Source organism: Aethalodelphis obliquidens, unplaced genomic scaffold, assembly GCF_003676395.1.
Source record: "Aethalodelphis obliquidens isolate GAN/ISIS:26980383/991018 unplaced genomic scaffold, ASM367639v1 scaffold30, whole genome shotgun sequence".
In the NCBI taxonomy this organism is placed as follows: domain Eukaryota; kingdom Metazoa; phylum Chordata; class Mammalia; order Artiodactyla; family Delphinidae; genus Aethalodelphis; species Aethalodelphis obliquidens.
The window spans coordinates 5,811,273-5,832,607 of record NW_020837974.1 but is presented as its reverse complement, the minus strand read 5'-3'; the positions used below and the strand labels follow the sequence as shown (position 1 = coordinate 5,832,607).

The 21,335-nt window shown below is 48.2% G+C and overlaps 2 long non-coding RNA genes across 2 annotated transcripts in view; both read left to right on the top strand.

Moving 5' to 3' along the window:
* The window catches only part of LOC113630452 (uncharacterized), a 47,511-nt gene extending 37,555 nt beyond the window's left edge, over nucleotides 1-9,956 (top strand). Inside the window, exons 12-13 of the long non-coding RNA XR_003436979.1 lie at nucleotides 7,566-7,613; nucleotides 9,924-9,956. This is a non-coding gene — a long non-coding RNA (uncharacterized LOC113630452). The remainder of the gene's footprint in view (nucleotides 1-7,565; nucleotides 7,614-9,923) is intronic.
* A 734-nt stretch (nucleotides 9,957-10,690) lies between these two features.
* On the top strand, nucleotides 10,691-19,386 carry LOC113630442 (uncharacterized). The gene is made up of 3 exons (XR_003436978.1): nucleotides 10,691-11,185; nucleotides 14,433-14,532; nucleotides 19,247-19,386. It is a non-coding gene; the product is annotated as an uncharacterized LOC113630442 (long non-coding RNA).
* The last annotated feature ends 1,949 nt before the right edge of the window (nucleotides 19,387-21,335 follow it).

Genomic DNA, 21,335 nt, shown 5'->3' with positions numbered 1-21,335 from the left:
GGTAGGCGACGTCTGAAATGGAGAAGAGGTGGGGCGGCATCTCCGTACGCTTCTTGCCTCTGTACATGTTGGCCACGCGGGCCCCGTAGATGGGCAGCCACCGGTAGGGGTTGACTGTCACGCAGAACAAGCCTGAGTAGGTCTGGCGGGAGAGAAGGAAGATGGTTAGCTGGCCCTCCCTCCTGATGCCCTCTTCCCTCCGTATCCTGGCCCATCACAGAGCATCCTGGCTGGATCATCCTGTCAACCTAGAGAAGTACAGTGATGTACAGAGAGGTACAGAGAGGTACAGCTCCTGTGCAAAATCTGTATCTGAGTCTTTATTCAGTAAACAAAACCAGCCTTCTCTTTAATATATACCTCTTTCATTTTCTTTTGGCTTAATTACCTGAATCCATAACATAGTCATTTGTATGGATAAATACGCAGCAAAAAGTCCCCCAGCTGCTCAGTGACCGCCCCCTCCTCCCACAGGGAAGCTCTGTGTTGGTTTCTAATACCCCTTTCCACGGTTTTTGATGCACATGTACAAACAAATCCAGAGACACGTTCGTATCCCCTCACCTGTTTTTAAAACAAGCAATAGTATTCTATGATGCTGATTTATTTTTATTTTTTTAATTAAAAAGTTTTTTGAAGTATAGTTAATTTACAATGTTGTGTTAATTTATGCTGTACAGCAAAGTGATTCAGTTATACATATATATATGTATATTCTTTTTCATATCCTTTTCCATTATGGTTTACCACAGGATATTGAATATAGTTCCCTGTGCTATACAGTAGGACCTTGTTGTTTATCCATCCTATGTATATTAATTTGCATCTGCTCATCCCAAACTCCCAATCCTTCCCTCCCCTCCCCCTCTCCCCCTTGGCAACCACAAGTCTGTTCTGTTTGTGAATCTGTTTCTGTTCCATAGGTATGTTCATTTGTGTCGTATTTTAGGTTCCACATATAAGTGATATATGATACTGTTTTATATCTTGCTTTTTCCACTTACTAGATGGGGGAGATTTTCCATGAGAGTTCATGGAGTCCTTACTATGTGGACACAATCCAACTGGTGGACAACTGGGTTTGATCTACTCTTAAGAAGAGACACCAATTTCTCTTTTCACCCCATGGCAATTTTTAAAGGAAATCATCCCAGTTTTTAAAAATCAGAGAAACCAATGAGGTAGTGAAAGAAATTATTTGAGGGCAGGAAATGGCCAAATCCATGGGTCCCAAACTTCTCCTGCTGGACACTCACATTGACCTCTGGTGCCCCCTCTTTTCATGTAAATTTTAAAACTTTCCATTTTGGTCCAAGTGGGGATACCCGCCCCCAGTTTCTTCTTAGCAGAGCTGCAATATATTGCGTTTTTAAAGGGAACCTTATTAAATACAAAGTGATCCAAAGAAAGGGGAGCAAAGAGAAGAAGAAGAGAACTCACGTAAAGACTTGAGAGGATGATGCACTGTGTCATCCTGGGACCCAGCCACTGAGTCACTCTTTCCCTCCAGCCCTGTCTGCAGGGTGGGGTGGGGCAGATAGTGGACCAGAAGCTAGTTCTGTCCCTGTTTGGGTCAGAATGTAAAAGAGAGGTCCCCCGCCACCCTTGCAGGAGGGACACGAGAGGGCAGCAGTCGGGACCTTGGAGCTGTCCTGCCTGCCCCAGTTTTTCAATCAGTGGTTCAACTGAGGTGTTTGGATTTAAGAGGAGACTCCTGCCCTGGTCCCTCAGGCCACACTCCACAGAGCCTGCAGCCCCTTAGCCCAAAGACATGATGTGGCCACCCACAGGAGCAAGGGCTCAGCTGCACGGGGGCCCTGAGCAAGCACCAGCCCGGAGCTTGGCCATCGAGCCCACACGGACATTCTCAGCCAAAGCTCCAGGCTCAGCCAGGGGCAGATGTGGCTCTTCCCAGGCTGAGGTTCAGTGACGCCCCACTAGCCTCCAGGCCTCCAGTGCAGTCCTTCAGCACTGCATGGGGCTATGGTGCTGCTGAGGGTCTGAATCTGGAACTAAAGTAGTATTGAGGAGGACAAGAGGGGGAAGCATGTGGCAGTCCTCTTGGCTGTCACCAAAACCCAGAAGAGGAAATCCGCAGCGGCCTCTAACCTTGAAGTCAGACCCCAGCTCACCTAGTCCTACCGGATAGCCTCTTTCCTTTTTAGTAAAGACATCTAGAGAGGCAAACACCAAAACCTCCTTATATCCCATTTTGAGTTTAGCCACCAGCACCTTCGGGAAGTCTTAGGATTTCCAAGATGGTCAGGGAGACTGATGGTAACCCGCTTTGCTTATCCTAGCACAGGGCTCAGTGTTTGTTGAATGAATGAATGGTTGGATGGAATTGGCTAGAAGGAAAGGAGAAAGGAGGGATGGAGGAAGGAAGGAAAGGAGAGATGAATGGATGGATGGAGGGTGGATGGACAGACAGGGAAGGACCTCTACTGAGGCCACATGAAGTCACTAGGGGGAAAATGATGTTTTGATTGGAGAGTTTGCAGGGGTGGGGTCAGGAGGAAGACTTCTGGATGACAGCCTCAGCAAAGGGTGTGTCAGCTGCCCATGGGGATCGTACCATCACTGAGATGACAAAGCCTTGGGGGTGGAAATTCTAACACGTCAAAAGCGTGGTCACTCTGCCCTTGTCCCAGACATAATGTGTATGGGTTGCTGGGAAGGGTAGAGTAGCTGCCCCCTCCCCATCAGGAGAGGGGCAGGAGATCTGCAGCCTCCCCTTCTTCCCCACGCCCAGCCCTGGCTCTCACATAGATCCTCATGCTGACGTAGCGTTGACGTAGGTTGTCCAGGACGCTGGCCTCGTTCAGGAAGGTCATGTTGGCCATGTCGCTGGCTTGGTAGAATTTGGGTGGGTTCATCTGCTGGATATCATCCTTCTTCATGGTGAGCGTCTGGGGGGTCAAGACACAGCAGCACATGCATTAAGACATAGTACTGTCACAGCCACAGTGGCATCGGGCACAGGGTACTACCCACTCTCTGGTGTCCTGCAAAAAGCTGGAATCAGTGAGTCCACCTCCTGGTCCAGCTATGTCTCATTGACTTGGGATGGGGCAGAACTTCCAAGGCCATATGAGCCCTAACTGCCTCCCCTCTGAAGTAGGGATGACAGTGGCTTCCTTGGCTGGTTGCTGGGAGGACTATATGAACTTAAGTGGCATCAAGTAAAAAGATCTTGAAGTTCCTCCCCTACATTCAGAGCACCTCCAACCTGTGTTTCTCTTCCAGCCAAGTCCATTCTGGTAGCTGATCAGAACTTGCTCACTGATCCCAGGGACCCTTTGCAGAGATGTGACTCTTGGCTCTCTGCCTTGAGAATTAGTAGTGGTTTCTAAATAGCAATGAACTTTCCCATTAAAAATAAAAAGACACTCCCCTGCTCCCCCCAAACCACCTTGAAGTATAAAATTGAAAGCAAGCAAGCAAGCAAACAAGACCAAAAAAAAAAGACAACAGTGATGAGCAGTAGATGTTTTAAGGTGAAAATAATATAGCATTAAGAGTCTGGAGCTCCTGTGCACAAGCAGGCAAATCCCATCCCCGCTCTGCACCCCAATTTTTCCTCTGTAAATGAAAACTCATGCCAGCTCTTAAATGGCAGTGTCTGGGTCCGAAGCTCAAGACATGTGATCCAGAAAACAAATATCTTTCAGCTGCCTGAAGCCTGAGTTGTGAGGCTTAAACACCTACTGGGATTTCTGGGACTTTTAATAATTTATGAGTCCAACAGGCAGATAATTTGAAATCTTGACAGTTCTGGAAAATCCACCCAGTAATGGTCACCACACCCCTAGTAAGTCAGGCTAGGTTTCATTCAGAGTCCATTTCTGGTAGATGCTGATCTCTGGTCCTCGCCACAGGCAAACTCTTCTCTTACAGCCCCAGCAGAGAAATGGAAGCCTGTGCCTTTATTGCAGGAGCCAGACCAGCTGGTCTTTTCTGTCCCAAACCCGGCTGGATGGCCTGTCTACCGCAGATGCTCACAGAAGTTGTGTTGTCCTTAAATTGCACCCAAACTGGGGCCTCTGGGGCTCCACTCTCATCATCCATCATTCCTGGCAACACTGCAGTGCCCTGCCTTTCTGAAAAGGATGTTTCTCCTGAGAGTTAAGCTTGACTTTCATGTTCAAACCCACTTTACCACAGCTATAGCCTCATCTTTCTGTGGCCACTCCCCTCAAAGGGAGGGGAGGCACGCAGTAAAGCTTAGACAGTTGCAAGTTCTGATCATGGAATGTCTCCGTTCTTTTATTTGTGAAATTAACCAAGGATTGACTTCACACTCCCCGGATGCAGCCCACCATGGAAGATGAGGTGGTGCAGTAGAGGGGTCATGGGCATTGGAGCCAGGTACAGCAAGCTTTGAATCTGAGTTCATCACTTTCTGTCTTTGTGACTGTAGGCAAATTACCTAAAATCTCTTTGATCCTCTGCAAAATAGGGTCCATACATCCTACTATATCAAGTTATTGAAAGGGTTAAGCAAAAGGTCTAGCGCCTCCCCAGGAGTCTGCCCCAGGGGAGGGGTTTCATGAACCAAAATTTCTATCCATTCTCTCAAGTCACGCCTTGTAGCTGAACACTGTGGACCAGCAGAGAGTGGTGTGCTAGTAAACCAGCTGCATGGGAAAAAAAAAAAAAATCCCTGATTTGTACCATTTGTCAATTCCACCATGGCTGACATCAGGCCGCCAAAGGTTTAACAACCAGTTGCAAAGCCCCCGAATGTTTAGCGTTAGATCCTTACAAGCCAGGGCAAGCCAGCCCCAGCACACCACCTCCATGCAGCAAAGGGCCTGGTGCCACCATCTGTAGCTCATGACGCTGGAGAGCTCACTCAGGTTGGCCAGGGTGTCCCGGAGCCCTGTCTCGCATTCCTCATGCCATCACGGGCACATAGCGCCACTCCTGATGGGTGGGATGTTCCTTCTCATTCTTAGAAGATAGATTCCCCATGAAAGGGGAATTAAAGATAAGATAATTTGGGGCTTTAAAGATAAGTAACTCTCCTGATAATCTATCTCACACATGCACTGTTTTAGAGCATACAAAGTACTTTCATGTCCTATCATGTTGGACTCTCTGTTGTAAGAGAGCCAAAGCTCAGAGAGGGAAAGTGTCCTGCTTAGGGCCCCACAGCTTGAGTGTCATTGAGTCTGAACTTGAACCCAGCACAGGGGACTCGGAGGCATCTGCTCTTTTTGCCACCTTGCCTCTTGAGCCCGGGTGTCCACCGCTCCTAAAGCTCAATTTCACCCTGGGGATTATTCCCCTCCCACCTGGTTGGTGATCGTCTTCACGGTGACCTGGTCGCCCTGTTCGGACTGGATCTCCCCAGAAATGAAGCCCTCCTTCTCATCCTTGACCCAGCAAGACCTCTTGATGTCATAGGGCTTGCTCATGGCTTCCATTCTCTCCTTTTCAGAAGGTGTCAGGAAGGGCATTGGGTCCACATCGTCCCCGCATTCGCCTCTGGATGCACTGGGCATTGTGGCTGGGCTGAGGGAGGAGCAAGAAGGAATCCACGGGCGGGAACCAGGACTTCCCTGGGTGCTGGAGGGGAAAGAGAGGATAGTTTGCCAAGACTGTTGTATGGCCTGGGGCAAATGCCTGGGAGAGACATGGGGCTGCTTCTCTCATGTCACTTTGAATGTCTTGCTGCTATTAGATCTTAGTAACCAAGAATAAGAAAGAAGCTGATAACTCCTCAGAGTTGTGTACCCCTAGCCACCACAGAACACTTCTGCATCTGTGCTCCCATATGCCCGTCACACTAAGGCTGTGAGGTAGGGATCAGGGGGTCCATTTTATGGAGGAGAAGACGAAGGCCAAGAGAGGTTAAAGCATGCACTTTTAACCATGAACTGGGACGAGAAAAGGATTACCACTTGGTTTTCACTTTCCCTTAAGGTCTGAGCAGAGGCCACAAGCCACCGTAGTACCAGCACTGCTGTGGCTTGTCTCCAACAGAAATCACAGCTATTCTCCTTTCATTGCAGCAGGCATCTCCAAATATGACTTACCCTCGTCTCAACTTTGAAGTGATGGTCTTATGAGACCCTCGGTTAGAAGTTGTTATTTAAATCTACTAACAAAAAAGTACACTTTTAATTGCTATATCACAAACTGATTTTGTAATATTTTGATAACTGGATTTTAATACCATTGGTTTCCTTTGTGACCCTATGTAGTTTATTTTATGCATTTAAAAACTCTAATCTGAGCAGAGGTCCACAGGCTTTACCAGATGCTAAGCGAGTCCCTGGTACAGAATAATTGCCCCTGGTTCAATGGTTACCTCTCTTAAGATGAGGCCAGCCTGGGATCAAGGCTGGACCTCTTGCTTTCCAAATGCAGACAAACTAGGAAGGAGGAGGACTGGGGACTTTCAGTAGCAAAGAGAGAAGTCAGGGGCGTCGCAGTTTGTCTTGGGGGTGAAGAAACTTCTTGGGGGTGAAGAAACTTCTTGGAGGTTTGGGGAGGATGTGGTTCTGAGCCCCATTGTCAGCAATGCTGTTCTCAAGCCAAGGGTACAGCCTCCACCTTTAAGTAATCCAGCTGGGGATGGAGCATCTCACAACCTAGACCTATACCTATACCTATACCAAGGTATCCTCTGGGGAGCTCCAGCGTTTCCTGCCAGGGGTCCTGGTGTTTCCAAAAGAGGCTGAGCCAGGACAGGCAAGCAATGGAGGCAAAGCCAGACACTTTCTCCTCTTCTCATCTCGCTGTGGGGTCCAGCTTAGAGTTCTGATTGGAGCCTGGGTTCCCCACCCCCAAAGCTGGTCCATTTTGCAGAAAATAAGAATGAGAGAGGGGTATGGGGGGGGTGGGGGGGTAGGGGTCCTGTGCCTTCATGGGCCACTGACCTTTTTGTCCATCTGGTGATGTCTGTGGTCTCACTGGACAAAATTTTAAATTCAGGTAATAAACTGTATATGATCACCAAGGAAACAAATGACATTGAAATGTAATTAACACAATATTAAACATGCATGATACAGCACTAGGTGTGCTTCCTAACGGCAGGTCTAATAACCACTTTAGTTTTGAAGCAACTGTGAGAATTAACAATCTTTTGACCTCTCTGCAACAATTGTAATATGATATGAAAATATCGGTGACTTCCGTTGCTGACAGTCACAGGTATTGCTAATACGACTGTGTTAAAAAGGGGAGGAAATGACACATTTCAGTTAAGGGTAGTGAACATCACGATGCAATTGTTTTACCACTGGAGACCCCCCAGCCCAGGGTAGGAACCCTGCCTGATCCCTCCTGAGTCCCGTCTCTGGGGAGCACGGGGCTGGGAGTCCTTCGTTTCTGCTGGTAGCTTTGGACAGTATTTGTCCAGCATCCAGGGGACCAGGCTCTCACTCAGCTCTGCCACAAGTCACCGTGGGCAGCTCAGTGGTCTCGTTGTCCCCCACCCCCTTTCTGGAAGATATGACTGCGCGACATAAACTTCCTCTTGCCATTTGTTGTCCCTGATGACACCAAAACATTGCCTTTTTGTGGTCTCATTTTTGTGGTTCTGTTTGACATAGATGGAAGTCACCAGGGACATGAGACCAAAATCCACATGAAAAGAAAATGTGAGTATCAGCAAGGTCAGATTTTTAAAAATGCATTAGGCTTGTCATTAAAACAGAACAACTGCTCCTGTCTCAACGCTGGGTTCCTTTTTAATTGTCCTAGTGAGGGAGGAAGGGCCAGAAATTCTCCTTTGTTTATTCCAATTAGGCTGCTTGCTTTTTTTTTTTTAATGGTGGTTTTGCCGTGAACCACAGGCTAAGGTGTGATGGCTGTTGCCCTGGCCTGGTGGCCTGGGGCACAGACCCCTGGGACCAGGCACTGCCTGAGGGCTGTGCAGGCCACTGACACTAGGTCCCACCCCTCTCAGTGGCCACCAGCCTCCTGCTCAATTGTGACCCCACCTTCCAGGGCCCCCTGTATCCAAACCACTCCTGCCCCCTACCCCCGCCCCCAGACAACTGCTTTTCCAGGCATCTTTGATAACCAAGACCCATTTTTCAAAATCATGAACCAGAAAACATAGAAAAAATTCAGCTTGTGGAATGCAAAAGCTAAAAGGGTCCTCAGGGGGGAGAGATGCATTACAGAGTGTAGGAAGGGGGTGGTGGGGATTGAACCCAGCGTGACTCTAGCATCCCTTCAATCCCCTGGGGGGAGGCGGGTGGTGCAGTGAAGTGGGGTTGATCTGGGTTCAAATCCCGTCTCTCCGTGGAACGAGGCAGCTCTCTCCTGCCCCGTAGATCCAGATCCCTTGGAGCATTGAATGATGTGCCCACTCTGCAGCCCCTCAAGAAATGCCCACCCCCTAGTCCGCTTTGCAAATCTCTCACCATTACATCTCTTTTCCTCTGGAGGCTTCTCCACGGCACCCCCTCCCCGTTTCCCATCTCCCCCAGCATCCTCTATGGTACCTACCTGAGACCACACTGGAAGAGACTGGGTGCCCAGCAGAGGCTGGCCATTCCCTTTTATACCTGCCCAACAGGTCTGAGCCAGCAAAACTTAAAAAAGAAAAGAACCTCCCAGGTCTCCAGTGGCTCAGCTGGCCTCACCTTCCAGGGCTTGACTGAACACTCCCGGGTCCCTTAGGGGGGATCAGTGAATGCCTTGATTCTAGGACATTTGCTTTCCTCCCATTGCCCTCGTGGGGAAACTGATGACCTCAGCCCAGGGATGCAGGCTCTGGGCAGAAATAGAACAGCTGGCTAATGAGTTTTCCTCTTAAAGCTGTAACTGCACCGTGGAGGGGGCTGATGATCAAGGAGTAAGGCCCTGGGTGGGCTCATCCGAAGCCTTGGGCATGGATGAGCCTGGATAACAATTGGTTGATGACTTTGTCCCGTTCACAAACTCAGGACAGAAATACGAACTTGGACTTCCCTCCCTTGATGATGGCTGTGGGCCCCCTCCAGCCCACCATGGCACCTTGGTGTGGTGGCAGCTTTGAGTTCTAAAGCCTTACCTCTAATTCTTGTGTGGTTTTCCATGCATTTCATGGCCTTGAGCAAGTCCCTGTCCTCTCTGGGCTTGTCTTTCCCATCTATAAAATGGGATGGATGGATTCTAAGAGTCCTTTGTGCCCTTCTCAAGCTTGGAGATGGCCTCTGGGTCTGGAGGGAGAAACTGCCTGGGGGACTTTCTTCCTGGCATCTGCCATCACCCCATCTCCACCCCCAGGTCCCTAATTCACTATTTTTTTAATTGATAAAAAAGTAACATAAAATTAACCATTTTAAGTGAATAACTCAGTGACATTTAGTATATTCACAATGTCATGCGACTGCCTACCACCTCTATCTAGTTGCAAAACATTTTCATCAGCTCAAAAGGAAACCTACAACCCATGAAACAGTTTCTCCCCCAGCCCTTGGCAATCACCAATCTGCTCTTTGTCTTTATAGTTTTACCTCTTCTAGGGATTTCATATGAATAGAATCATACAATATATGACCTTTTGTGCCTAACTTCTTTCATTTAGCATGGTTTCAAAGTTCATCCACATTGTAACATGTATCAGCACTTCATTCCTTTTTATGGCCAAATGATCGTCCTTTGAATGGATGGACCATAGTTTCTTTATCCATTCATCCATTGATGGACATTTGGGTTGTTCCCACCTTTTGACTATTGTGAATCGTGCTTCTGTGAACATATATGTGCATATATTTGTTTTCAATTCTTTTGGGTATTTACCTAGGAATGGAATTGCTGGGCCATTTGGTAATTCTCTGTTTAGTTCTTTGAGGAATCACCAAACTGTTTCCACAGCGGCTGAATCATTTCACATTCTCACCAGCAATTCACAAGTGTTCAAATTTCTCCATATCATCACCAACACTTGTTATTTTCCTTTTTTAAAAAAACTATAGGTGGGGCTTCGCTGGTGGCGCAGTGGTTGAAAGTCCGCCTGCTGATGCAGGGGACGCGGGTTCGTGCCCCGGTCCGGGAAGATCCCACTTGCCGCGGAGTGGCTGGGCCCGTGAGCCATGGCCTGCGTGTCCGGAGCCTGTGCTCTGCAACGGGAGAGGCCACAACAGTGAGAGGCCCGCGTACCGCAAAAAAAAAAAAAAAACAACTATGGGCGTCCTAGTGGGTGGGAAGTGGTATCTCATTATGGTTTTTATTTAGATTCCCCTGATGACTGATGATGTTGACCATCTTTTCATGTGCTTGTTGGTGATTTGCATATCTTTGGAAAAATGTCAAGTCCTTTGCCCATTTTTAAATTGGGTTGTTTGTCTTTCTGTCCTTGAGCTGTAAGAGTTCTTTATATATTTTACATACTGGGCCCTTATCAAATATGTGATTTGCAAATATTTTCTCCCATTCTGTGGGCTTTTTCAATCTCTTCCTAAGTCCTTTAATGCACAAAAGTTAATTATTTTTTTTAGTTTTATTTTTTTAATTTATTTTTAAAATTTTATTGAAGTATATTTGATTTACAATGTTGTGTTAATTTCTGCTGTCCAGCAAAGTGACTCAGTTATACATATATATATATATTCTTTTTCATATTCTTTTCCATTATGGTTTATCACAGGTTATTGAATATAGTTCACTGTGCTATACAATAGGACCTTGTTGTTTATCCATCCTGTATATACAAGTTTGCATCTGTTAATCCCAAACTCCCAATCCTTCCCTCCCCACATCCCCAAAAGTTAATTTTAATGAAGTCCAATTTATTTTTTATTTTGCCACCTGTGCTTTTGGTGTCATATGTAAGAAACCACTGCCAAATTCAAAGTCATGAAGGTTTGCCCCTGTGTTTTCTTCTAAGAGTTGTATGGTTTTAGCTTTTATATTTAGGTTTGATGCCTCAATTCACTCTTAAAGGAAAAAGGAACCCATCTGAGTACAGAGCTGATTTCCCTTTTTGTCTCTCTGGGTTGGGACCCGGGAAGCAGCTACTTTAAACCCAAAGAATCTTTTATTTAGTACATAGTAATGTTCTGCAGATGTCTTCTATTATCATCTGATCCCTACAGCATGTTACTGTATTCTGAAAACCGGAATCTGGCAATGAAGAATCATATTGATAAGCAGTGATGACATTGACCTTTAGCAGCACCAGCTTCACGCCTGAGGATGAACCTCACTTCTCCCATGTGGGACCTCAGTTTCCCCAAAGGTAAAATCAGATTTTGACTGAGATGCCTTCATTCAAGCATGGCTGTCCACGATGCTGCCGAGGCACCATTCCCGCCCACTTGCTGCGCTCCAGCGTCTGATCACGTGACGGGGTTGTTTTTCATCTCTTCAGCATCAGGACTTTTTTTTTTTTTTAACATCTTTATTGGAGTATAATTGCTTTACAATGGTGTGTTAGTTTCTGCTTTATAACAAAGTGAATCAGTTATACATATACATATGTTCCCTTATCTCTTCCCTCTTGAGTCTCCCTGCCCCCCATCCTCCCTATCCCACCCCTCTAGGTGGTGACAGAGCACCGAGCTGATCTGCCTGTGCTACGCGGCTGCTTCCCACTAGCTATCTATTTTACGTTTGGTAGTGTATATATGTCCATGCCACTCTCTCGTTTTGTCACAGCTCACCCTTCCCCCTCCCCACATCCTCAAGTCCATGCTGTAGTAGATCTGTGTCTTTATTCCCATCTTACCCCTAGGTTCTTCATGACCTTTTTTTTCCCTTAGATTCCATATATATGTGTTTGCATACGATATTTGTTTTTCTCTTTCTGACTTACTTCACTCTGTATGACAGACTCTAGGTCCATCCACCTCACTACAAATAACTCAATTTTGTTCCTTTTTATGGCTGAGTAATATTCCATTGTATATATGTGCCACATCTTCTTTATCCATTCATCTGTTGATGGACACTTAGGTTGCTTCCATGTCCTGGCTATTGTAAATAGAGCTGCATACGACCCAGCAATCCCACCACTGGGCATATACCCTGAGAAAACCATAATTCAAAAAGAGTCATGTACCAAAATGTTCATTGCAGCAGCAGGACTCTTAAAGGGCAGACCTTTGTGCAGAAGTCTGGTTTGTGCAGGATAAAAGTGGAGCTTTTCTGGGTAGAGCAGGGGAGGAGGCCTCCCCACCTCCACCCTCCTTGGGGCCTTTGAGGACAGCACCCAGCCAGCCAGGAGAGGCAATGGGGGGAGCCCTCCCCTGGCAGTGGTGGCCTAGAGTCCATCCTTGGAATGCAGTGTCCCACCCAAAGCCCAGGGTGCTTCTAGCTTCTTCCCGTGATGATCTTGACGACTGTCGTCGTCTGGCTAACGAGCAGTGGGAGTGGCAGTGAGAACTGGGACCCGGCCCTGCCGTGATTCTGGGAAGGCATGTTCCCCAACAGGAGGTTTTCAGCCCGGGCCCCAGCGGGAAAGAGCCCATTCCAGTGGGGTCACTGTGTAGAGTGTGATGAAGAGACTCTTGAGTAATTGGGGCAACCTTAGGGGAAACCAATGGAGGGTGGTGAGGTACCCTCCCTACCCCTAGAGAGGTGACCGCAAAGCCACCACACCCCAGATATGGCTGTAGGAAAGGCATGACCCTTAGGAGCTGGCACAGCTACTGCCCAGCCAGACCCAGCAGCAAAGTGGGGACCTGGGGAGGCAGCGGGGAGCAGAGGGGAAGGCCAGCCTCCTGGGACACGAAACAGGGTGGTGAAGGATTGCAAATAGATCTGGAGCAAATGTAGGACATCCAGCACCTGTCTCTTGGTTTGAGCTTCTCACAGGGGAGTTTTTAATGGTCAGCATTCCAGAAAGTTCCATCTCAGTAGTGTGCTTGGGGAAGGCCCTTGAAGTAACTGTCAGGTGACTGCTACCTCCTAAGAGTAGGTGAGCGCATGCATTGTTCTCTGCCTTTAAAAATACACTAAGAGGGACTTCCCTGGTGGTGCAGTGGTTACAACTCCGTGCTCCCAATGCAAGGGGCCCGGGTTCGATCCCTGGTGAACTAGATCCCACATGCATGCCACAACTAAGGGAGCCCACGTGCCACAATTAAGGAGCCCATGTGCCACAACTAAGGAGCCCACCTGCTGCAACTAAGACCCAGTGCAACCAAATAAATATATATATATATTTTTTGCGGTACGTGGGCCTCTCACTGTTGTGGCGTCTCCCGTTGCGGAGCACAGGCTCCGGACGCGCAGGCTCAGCGGCCATGGCTCACGGGCCTAGCAGCTCCGCGGCATGTGGGATCTTCCCGGACCAGGACACAAACCCGTGTCCCCTGCATCAGCAGGCGGACTCTCAACCACTGTGCCACCAGGGAAGCCCTAAATAAATATTTTTTAAAAGTTACACTAAGAATCGCATTGGACTTGGAGTCATCTAGCCCCTAAAGATACCAGCGGGAAGTCTAGTGATGTCTTTCTATAGAAGGCAAGATGAGCTGAATCCCCTCAGGTGAAAAATTCCCTGGAGTCAAGGGCTGGTGTTGGTTCAACCATGAAAACAAGGGCCTCCCTTGTCCATGAGCTCATTTTGATCCTTCCAACAACCCAGGCACGTGCATAGGGCAGATGAGTAATGACCTACTTTTAGCAGATGAGAAAACAGAGGCTCAGAGTGGTGAAGCAATTTGCCAGAAGACACACAGCAAGTCAGTGTCTGAGAAATGACTTTGTTTTTCTTCCTAGCACTTAAATCACTCTCCAAACAATGCATTATAGATCTACTGGATGATTTCGGGGGGTCTTGCCTCATAGGACATAAGTGAGGTGAGGGCAGGGGCTTGGTCTCTTTACCGGGAAGCACTAGAGTGTGGTGGTCAAGAACTTGGACTCAGAAACGAGAGTCTCTGGGTTTGCCCCTTATGAGCTCTCTGTGCCTCAATTTTCTCATCTTGAAAATGGGGATAACAGTGGTACCTACCAAATAGGCTTGTTATGAGAATTAAATGAGCTCATACAAGTGCCTGACATCTATTAGACGGTCGATAAGTATTCGCTGAATGGATGAAAGCCTGAGCCGTGTATGGGAAACAATGACACCAAGTGCAGTACTCTGTTCGGGGGGTTGTCTAGATGGAAGTTGTTCTTGTCATCTACATCCAGAAACCCCTGGACTTAGCATACACAGAGGGTTGAGCCCTTCCCCCAAGCAGCCGGTTTAGGAAATAGGCCTGATAGTCCTTATGTGTCAATCTCTCCCCCCATCCCCCTTCTTTCCTTTCCCCAGTCCCTTGAGGTCTGTGCCAGGTTCTTTGCTACCCCAGCAAAGACATACAGTTAACTAGACTCTCTCTGCCTCCGAGCAGTTTGCTCTGTTGACTCTGTGCCTCTGGTGGGGAAACACTGTGCTGAGTGCTATAGCGGGAGAAGGACTGGGGAGGGCAGACGAGATTGGGAGATAAAGGCGGGGGAGTAGCGCCATGTTCAATCCTTCTGTTCTTTTACAGCCTGAGGACCACACCCCCAACCCTGGCAGTGCCCCTGGAGGGCCCCCTAGTGCCACGACCAGGGCCCAGCACCTCGGATGGAACAGAGTTCTCATTCAAGGTAAGTCAAAGTAAATGGGACCCCCGTTCAGATCCGCAGTCAGGAAGCCAAAGCTGTAGATTCCCTGCCGTGTGCTAGGCCCTGGACAGGAGCCAGCTGCTCCTGGGACAGCGCCCCGCCTTCCTGTGAAGCAAAGCGCCAGCTCTGGAAGGTCCACAGGCGGGCTTTCCCAGCCTACGCGTGCCACTGCTGTTGGACATTCAGTGGTCACCCCCTGCACACATTTACTGTACACTCCTAAGGGCCTCCTGCTTATGAAGCTGGTCTGTCCATCCATGATGGTGGGAGTTTGTGGGTGGGTGTGGTCTTCTCTCCTTGTTTAAAAAGAGAAGTGTGCCCTTGTCCAATTGGATACAAAGTGTTGGCTTCTAGAACATTCTTAGAATGCAGAGACCTCCCAAGTGGAAAGAGTTCCATGACTTTGAGTCTCAGTTTTGACCTTGAGTAAGTCTTTTAACCTCCATGAGCCTCCCAGTTCTTCACTATTAAATGGGAAAAATAATAATAACAACAGGACTTCCCTGGTGGCGCAGTGGTTAAGAATCCGCCTGCCAATGCAGGGGACACGGGTTCGAGCGCTGGTCCTGGAAGACCCCACATGCCGCAGAGCAACTAAGCCCGTGCGTCACAACTACTGAGCCTGCGCTCTAGAGCCCGCGAGCCACAACTACTGAAGCCCACGTGCCTGGAGCCCATGCTCTGCAACAAGAGAAGCCACCACAATGAGAAGCCCATGCACTGCAACGAAGAGTAACCCCCGCTTGCAGCAACTAGAGAAAGCCAGTATGCAGCTACGAAGACCCAATGCAGCCAAAAAATAAATTAAAAAATTTAAAATTAATTTAAAAAATTATTATTATTATTAATATAATAGTAATAACAACAACTACTAACTTCACAGAACTGATGAAATGATCAAATGGATTGTGGACTCGAAAATGCTTTTTTAAAATTTGTAACTAATCATCATTAATGAATTATATTGAGCATCTTTTCACATACTTATCTTCCACCTACGTATGTTCTTTGGTGAGGTGTCTGTTCAGATCTTTTGCTCATTTTTTTTTAAAATCAGGTAGTTTGTTTTCTTATTAATGAATTTTGAGAGCTCTTTATATATTCTAGACACAAGGCCATTGTTGGATATGTGCTATGAAATTGTTTTCTCCTGTGGCTCGTCTTTAAATTGTGTTTAAGTGGTGATACGCTGCCTACATGTTAAGGATCTCCCCACGTGACTCAGAATGGAGACCCCAAGAAGTTCCTCCTCCATCCACCTCTGCTTATCTCTGGGCAGCTTCCCTGCAGCATGTTGGGCTCCTCTGAGCAAGGTCAGGTGTTGGAGCCGTGAGCTCTGAGAACTTGGCTCAGGGCTGGGGCTGGGGGGGTGGCGTGAGGACAGAGTTGGAATATATTTATCGTGCCTGGTAATCGTCAGCTGGTTTCTGCAGGTGTCGGCAGAGTCGTCGGCAGCCCGATCCCCACTCCTTCATGGGAGCATCTCATTGCCGCCTCTCTCATCGTCCCAGCTCCACATTCCACACAGTTTGGATGTATAGGCTGGACACATGCCTCTAGGGTATCCAGGTTTTGGACCCTCCGATCTGAGGAAGGGCAGCTGCGTCAAGCCTGAGGCTTCTGGCCCCAACTTCCCACCTTGGGCCTTGAGCAGCCCCTCACCAGGCACTTCCCACCCAGGCTCCCGTCTCAGCTCCTCAGGGGAACCTCTTTAGAAGCCCAAATGCCGTTATTCTGTCCTCTCCTCCTCCTTTTTTCTCTTCTCTCTCTCCTTCCCTCCTTCGGGCATCTCTGAGTTAGCTTTGCATAGAAGGGAGCAGAAGGGGAAATTCTGCAGGGGATTGCTATTGGGATGGTCAAACTGTGAGGATGAAAAGTTGGAAACAACCTAAATGTCCATCCATAGGGGATTAGTTCATAATCTAACTAATTATGAACTATAAATAAAGTGAAATAAAGGCACAGTGGATATTTTTTAAACTGATGATGTAAATTCATATTTACTGGCATGGAACAAGGCTCACAGCAGACTGTTGGGTTTTTTTTGTTTTGTTTTGTTTTTTAAGAAAGGTTATAGAACAGCTTGGGCCCTTTTTTGCAAAATGGCACCTGTGTAAACAGAGGCACCAAGAGCTTACCTGAAAGGATCCTCAGCCAGGTGGTCAGACCCATCAGGTGATTTTTGTTAAATCTTCTTTAAATTTATCAGTGTTGCCTAAAGTTTCTCTCAATGAGAAGGACTGTTTTTAGGATCTGAAATTAATTTTTAGCATCAAAAAGGTAACAAATGCCTGTCAGAGATATCTCAAGATCTTCCCTTCGGTTTTCTGCCCCAGGGTGGTGGTTGGAGGGTACTTCCTGGCAGCTCCTCGAGCTGCATTCCCAGCTGCTGTTTGATTCCTTGGAGGAAGGGGGTGGAAATCAGTGCCCTCCCAGGAGGGTTGCGGGTTGAAACCTTGGCAGGTGCAGGAAAGTTCACAGTGTGCTCCTTGAAGGCCAAACATGGACACGGAGCCTGGGCCCAGAAATAGCCCATCGCCCCAGAGACCCTTGGAATTCTGCAGGGTCATCTCAGGGAGGGGAGAGCCCGAGCAAGCCACTGCTGGAAACTTCCTTGCAGACTCTGAAATGGAAGATGAGGCCTAAGACAGGCTCCTCTAACACAAGCTGGACCTAGGCAAGGAGTTCTCCAAAGTCAGCCCAGCTTGACAAGTCTCTGATTCCAAGTCAACTGGAGATCTCCTAATTAATCGTGAATTCTGTGGAATCCCAGAAATATGGTGGTCAAGCTTGCTGCAGATAGATTTCTCCAGCTGTGTTTCTTTCTTTTTCATACTGCATTTAGACCTATATCTCAATTTGATTTTATTTGGCACTATTGTGCCATTTTCATTTCATTATCTCAAAATAGCTAAAAATTGTTTTCACTTTTTATCCCCCCCAGCATCTTTCCTCTTTGTCAAGAAGTATTTATTCTTATTTTTCTGAAGGAGAGAATCTCTGCTTTCTGTGGATCCCCCAAGGTCAAATAACTGGTGAATTCAAACCTCAGCTCAGCTGACAATCTCTCATCCATCCATCCATCAATCCACTCATTCATCTATCCAGCATCCATCCAACCATCCAGTCATCCATCCATCCATCCATTTGTTCATTTATCATTATCATCCGTCCATCCATCCATTCATCCATCCATCCGTTCAACACGTATTTATGTCACAACTCCCTTTGGGGCCCCAGACTGGGGTGGCGTGAACCTTGGCCTTATTCTCCTGTACTCTGTGAGGACAGCATGTCCCCCACAGAGCCATCACAGGGAGTGGGAGTACCGTGCTGGACACACAGTGCTGTCTTTGAATGCCTCCCTCCCTCCTTTATCTGGGATGATGATAATATCCATCTCACCCAGTTGTCACATGGTGAGGTGATGATGGTGGACCAAAGACCCTATGTGATTGTGAGAGCCTCAGTGCTCGAGCGATGACAACTGTGATTCTTAGTTTCTCGGCAGCAGGGACCCTGTCAGGTTCACTCCTGCACCTCGCAGAGGCCAGCACAGAGTAGGCACCCAGGAGCTGCTCCCAAAGGAGCCGTGTCCACAGCCCAGCTCCTGAGGTCACGTGGTGTCGGGGAAAGCCACACACAACCCTGGACCCTGGGTGCGACTTGTGCCTCTGCTATTCAGCGGCCCCAACGAGGAGAAAATTCACCCCCAGAAAACCAATGCTTAGGACAATCAGGTGGATGAGAAACTTGGGAGGGATGGTGCCGAACAGCCCAGAAAATACAAATGCTTTGAGGAAATAACTGCTGTGTGGAAGGATTCAGACCTGATTTTACTGGGGAGCCTCAGACTTGATAAATAATCAATGTGGGTTCCTTTGTCTGTCTTCCTTAGTATCCCCTTTCCTCTTCTTCTCCTGGTTCTGGGCCAAATAGCATTTCCCAAGAATCTGAAATGAACTCCTTAAGCGTCAGCATCCTGGGAAGTTAGAGTTCCCCCAGGATCTGGGGACATTCTGACACATGTGTGCACACACACAGACACACAGGGAAACACACAGACAGACACATGGACACAGAGACACACTCAAATACACACAGATACACAGACGCAACACAGACACACTCACAGACATACACAGATGCACACATACAGACAGACACAGAGACACACACCGGCATACCCACACAGAAACACACACAGACATATACACACATACACACAAGCTCGCATGTGCAGAGGCCAAGGACGGTGACAGCTGCATTTGTCAGGAGCCATGCATTCCCACGGAGCTGTGGATTCTCAAAGACTGACCTCAAGGACAAAACCTTCCCTGGATCCCCTGAGGAATTGTGACATCAACTCTCCAATTCTGGGGTTCTTTTTTTAATCCCTTTTACATTATTAATATAAATGAACGGGCATTTATAAATAACCAGTGATGCACGGAGTTGGGGGGATGATGGAGCAGGTGGCCGGGGACATGGGTAACAAGGAGGAGTCCTGACTGCAGAGGATTTAAAGACAATGAAAACCGAGTAGAAATCAGTCTGCGTTTACTAGAGCCCTGCGCTGGTGTAAACTGTGTCAACGGTAAATACTCCTCCCCCTCCCCCACCACTTGGGAGTCCACTGTAAATAACAGTATTAATGATGCTACGTGAACATGAAAAACATGTTCTTGTTTTAAAGAAAGAAATCAGAAGGAAGGAAATTCTGACCACTGCTACAACATGATGGACCTTGAGGACGTCACGCTGAGTGAAGTAAGACAGTCCCAGAAGGACAAATATTGTGTGATTCCACTTATATGAGGTCCCTAGAGTCATGACATTCACACAGACAGAAAGTAGAAGGGTGGGTGCCAGGGGCTGGGGAGTCAGTGTTTAATGGGGACAGAGTTTCAGTTTGGAAAGATGAAAAGAGTTCCAGAGATGGACGGTGGTGATGGCTGCACAACAGTGTGAATGTACTTAATGCCACTCTGTATACTCAAAAATGGTTAAAATAGTCAATTTTATGTTATGGTTTTTTGTTTTTTTGTTTTTTTTTTCGGTACGCGGGCCTCTCACTGTTGTGGCCCCTCCCGTTGCGGAGCACAGGCTCCGGACGCGCAGGCTCAGTGGCCATGGCTCACGGGCCCAGCCGCTCCGCGGCATGTGGGATCTTCCTGGACCGGGGCACAAACCCGCACCCCCTGCATCGGCAGGCGGACTCTCAACCACTGCGCCACCAGGGAAGCCCTATGTTAAGGTATTTTACTACCATAAAAAAAGAAAGAGAGAGAGAGACAGAGAAAGAGAGAGAGAAGGGAGGGGGGAAAGGAGGGAGGGAGGGAAGGAGGGAGGGAGGAAGGAAGGGAAACAGCTGCGACCCTAGCACAGGCGATAGCACACACTGAGGCAAAGATGGGGCCACACAGACCTGGTCTTCCATCATGTAACCTCAGGCAATTCACATCGAGGTCGGCAGCCTCAGTTTCCCACTCTGTGAAATGCGATTGGTAATTCCTACTGCATCAAAGGAGTCAAGGCAGGTTAAACAAACCAGGTAAACAAACCCATCCAGGTAATTCAATCTCAAGAATTTAACGTAAGAGTTTGTTGGAAAGGTGTAGAAACCTGCCGTCAGACCAGTGGGCAAGTGGTCCCCAGGGCTCAGCCCCGAGCAGAGGTCGGGAGGGTCAAGGAAAGGGGCTCAGTGGAGGGTGGGGCTGATGGAGGAAGGAGATGGAAGCGGGGAGCTGAGGTCATGCTCCCAGGCTGGGTGGACGGTGTGGCCCTTGCCAGTGATCGGGGCTTAGGAGTCGGAGAGGATGAAGTGACCTCCACTTGAGGACTCAGATTCCATCTGAAGTGATCTTCCTGCTGCTTTTCTGAGTCCTCTGGGTGGCGACTGTGGGCTCTGTGTGGTGAGCTGATTCGATTTACTCAAAGGACGCCAGCTCAATGCTTGGCTCGGGAAGGGTGTTGAGCGTGCCCACCGTACACCCTGGGTACTTCCTGGGTGCTGGAGGGGGGAACGCCTGGAACACAGTGGGGGCAGGGGGAGAGCCTGGCTCTGGGGCCAGCACGCCCACTTATGCATTCCACAAATATAATGAGCAATGACTCTTCCTGGCCGTGGGGATATAGCATCGAGTCAAACAGACAATGCCCCTACCCTCGTAGAGCTTATGTTCTATTTCAGGGGTGGGGATGGGAAATAAACAAACAAGTGAATGCATTGCATTTCAGTTGTTAGCAAGTGCTGCCTGGGAGAACATCAGAATGAAGTGAGTCAGGTGGGGATGCAAGGATGGGGTGAGGTTTGATTTTAGACAGGGTGACCAGGAATGGTCTCTCAAAACTGACACCTGAAGGAAGTGAGGGAGGCACAGGGAACAGCAGGTGCAAAGGCCCTGAGGCCAGCGTGGTCCTGATGTGTTTGCAGGACCGAGAGGAGGCCAGGGTGGCTGGAGCCAGAGTGGAGGGAGTAAAGTCAGAGGACGAGGATGGGAGGCAAGGCAGAGCATGAAGGGCCTCACAGGCGATTGTAGGGATGTTGGGAGCACTGGAGCGTTTGAGCAGCAAAGTGGTGTAACTTGACTTAAATGTTTAAAGGATCTGTGCATGTGTGTGTGTGTGTTTAAAAGCCCAAAGGGGCACAGGCCAAAGCAGTGACGGCTGTGATGAGGTGAGAGGGTCGCCATCGGGCCTGGGTCCCAAGTGGAGGTGGAGAGAGGTGGGTTGTCTCAAATGCCTTGGGCAGAACAGGGAGGCCTAGGGCAATCTCTCTGCTG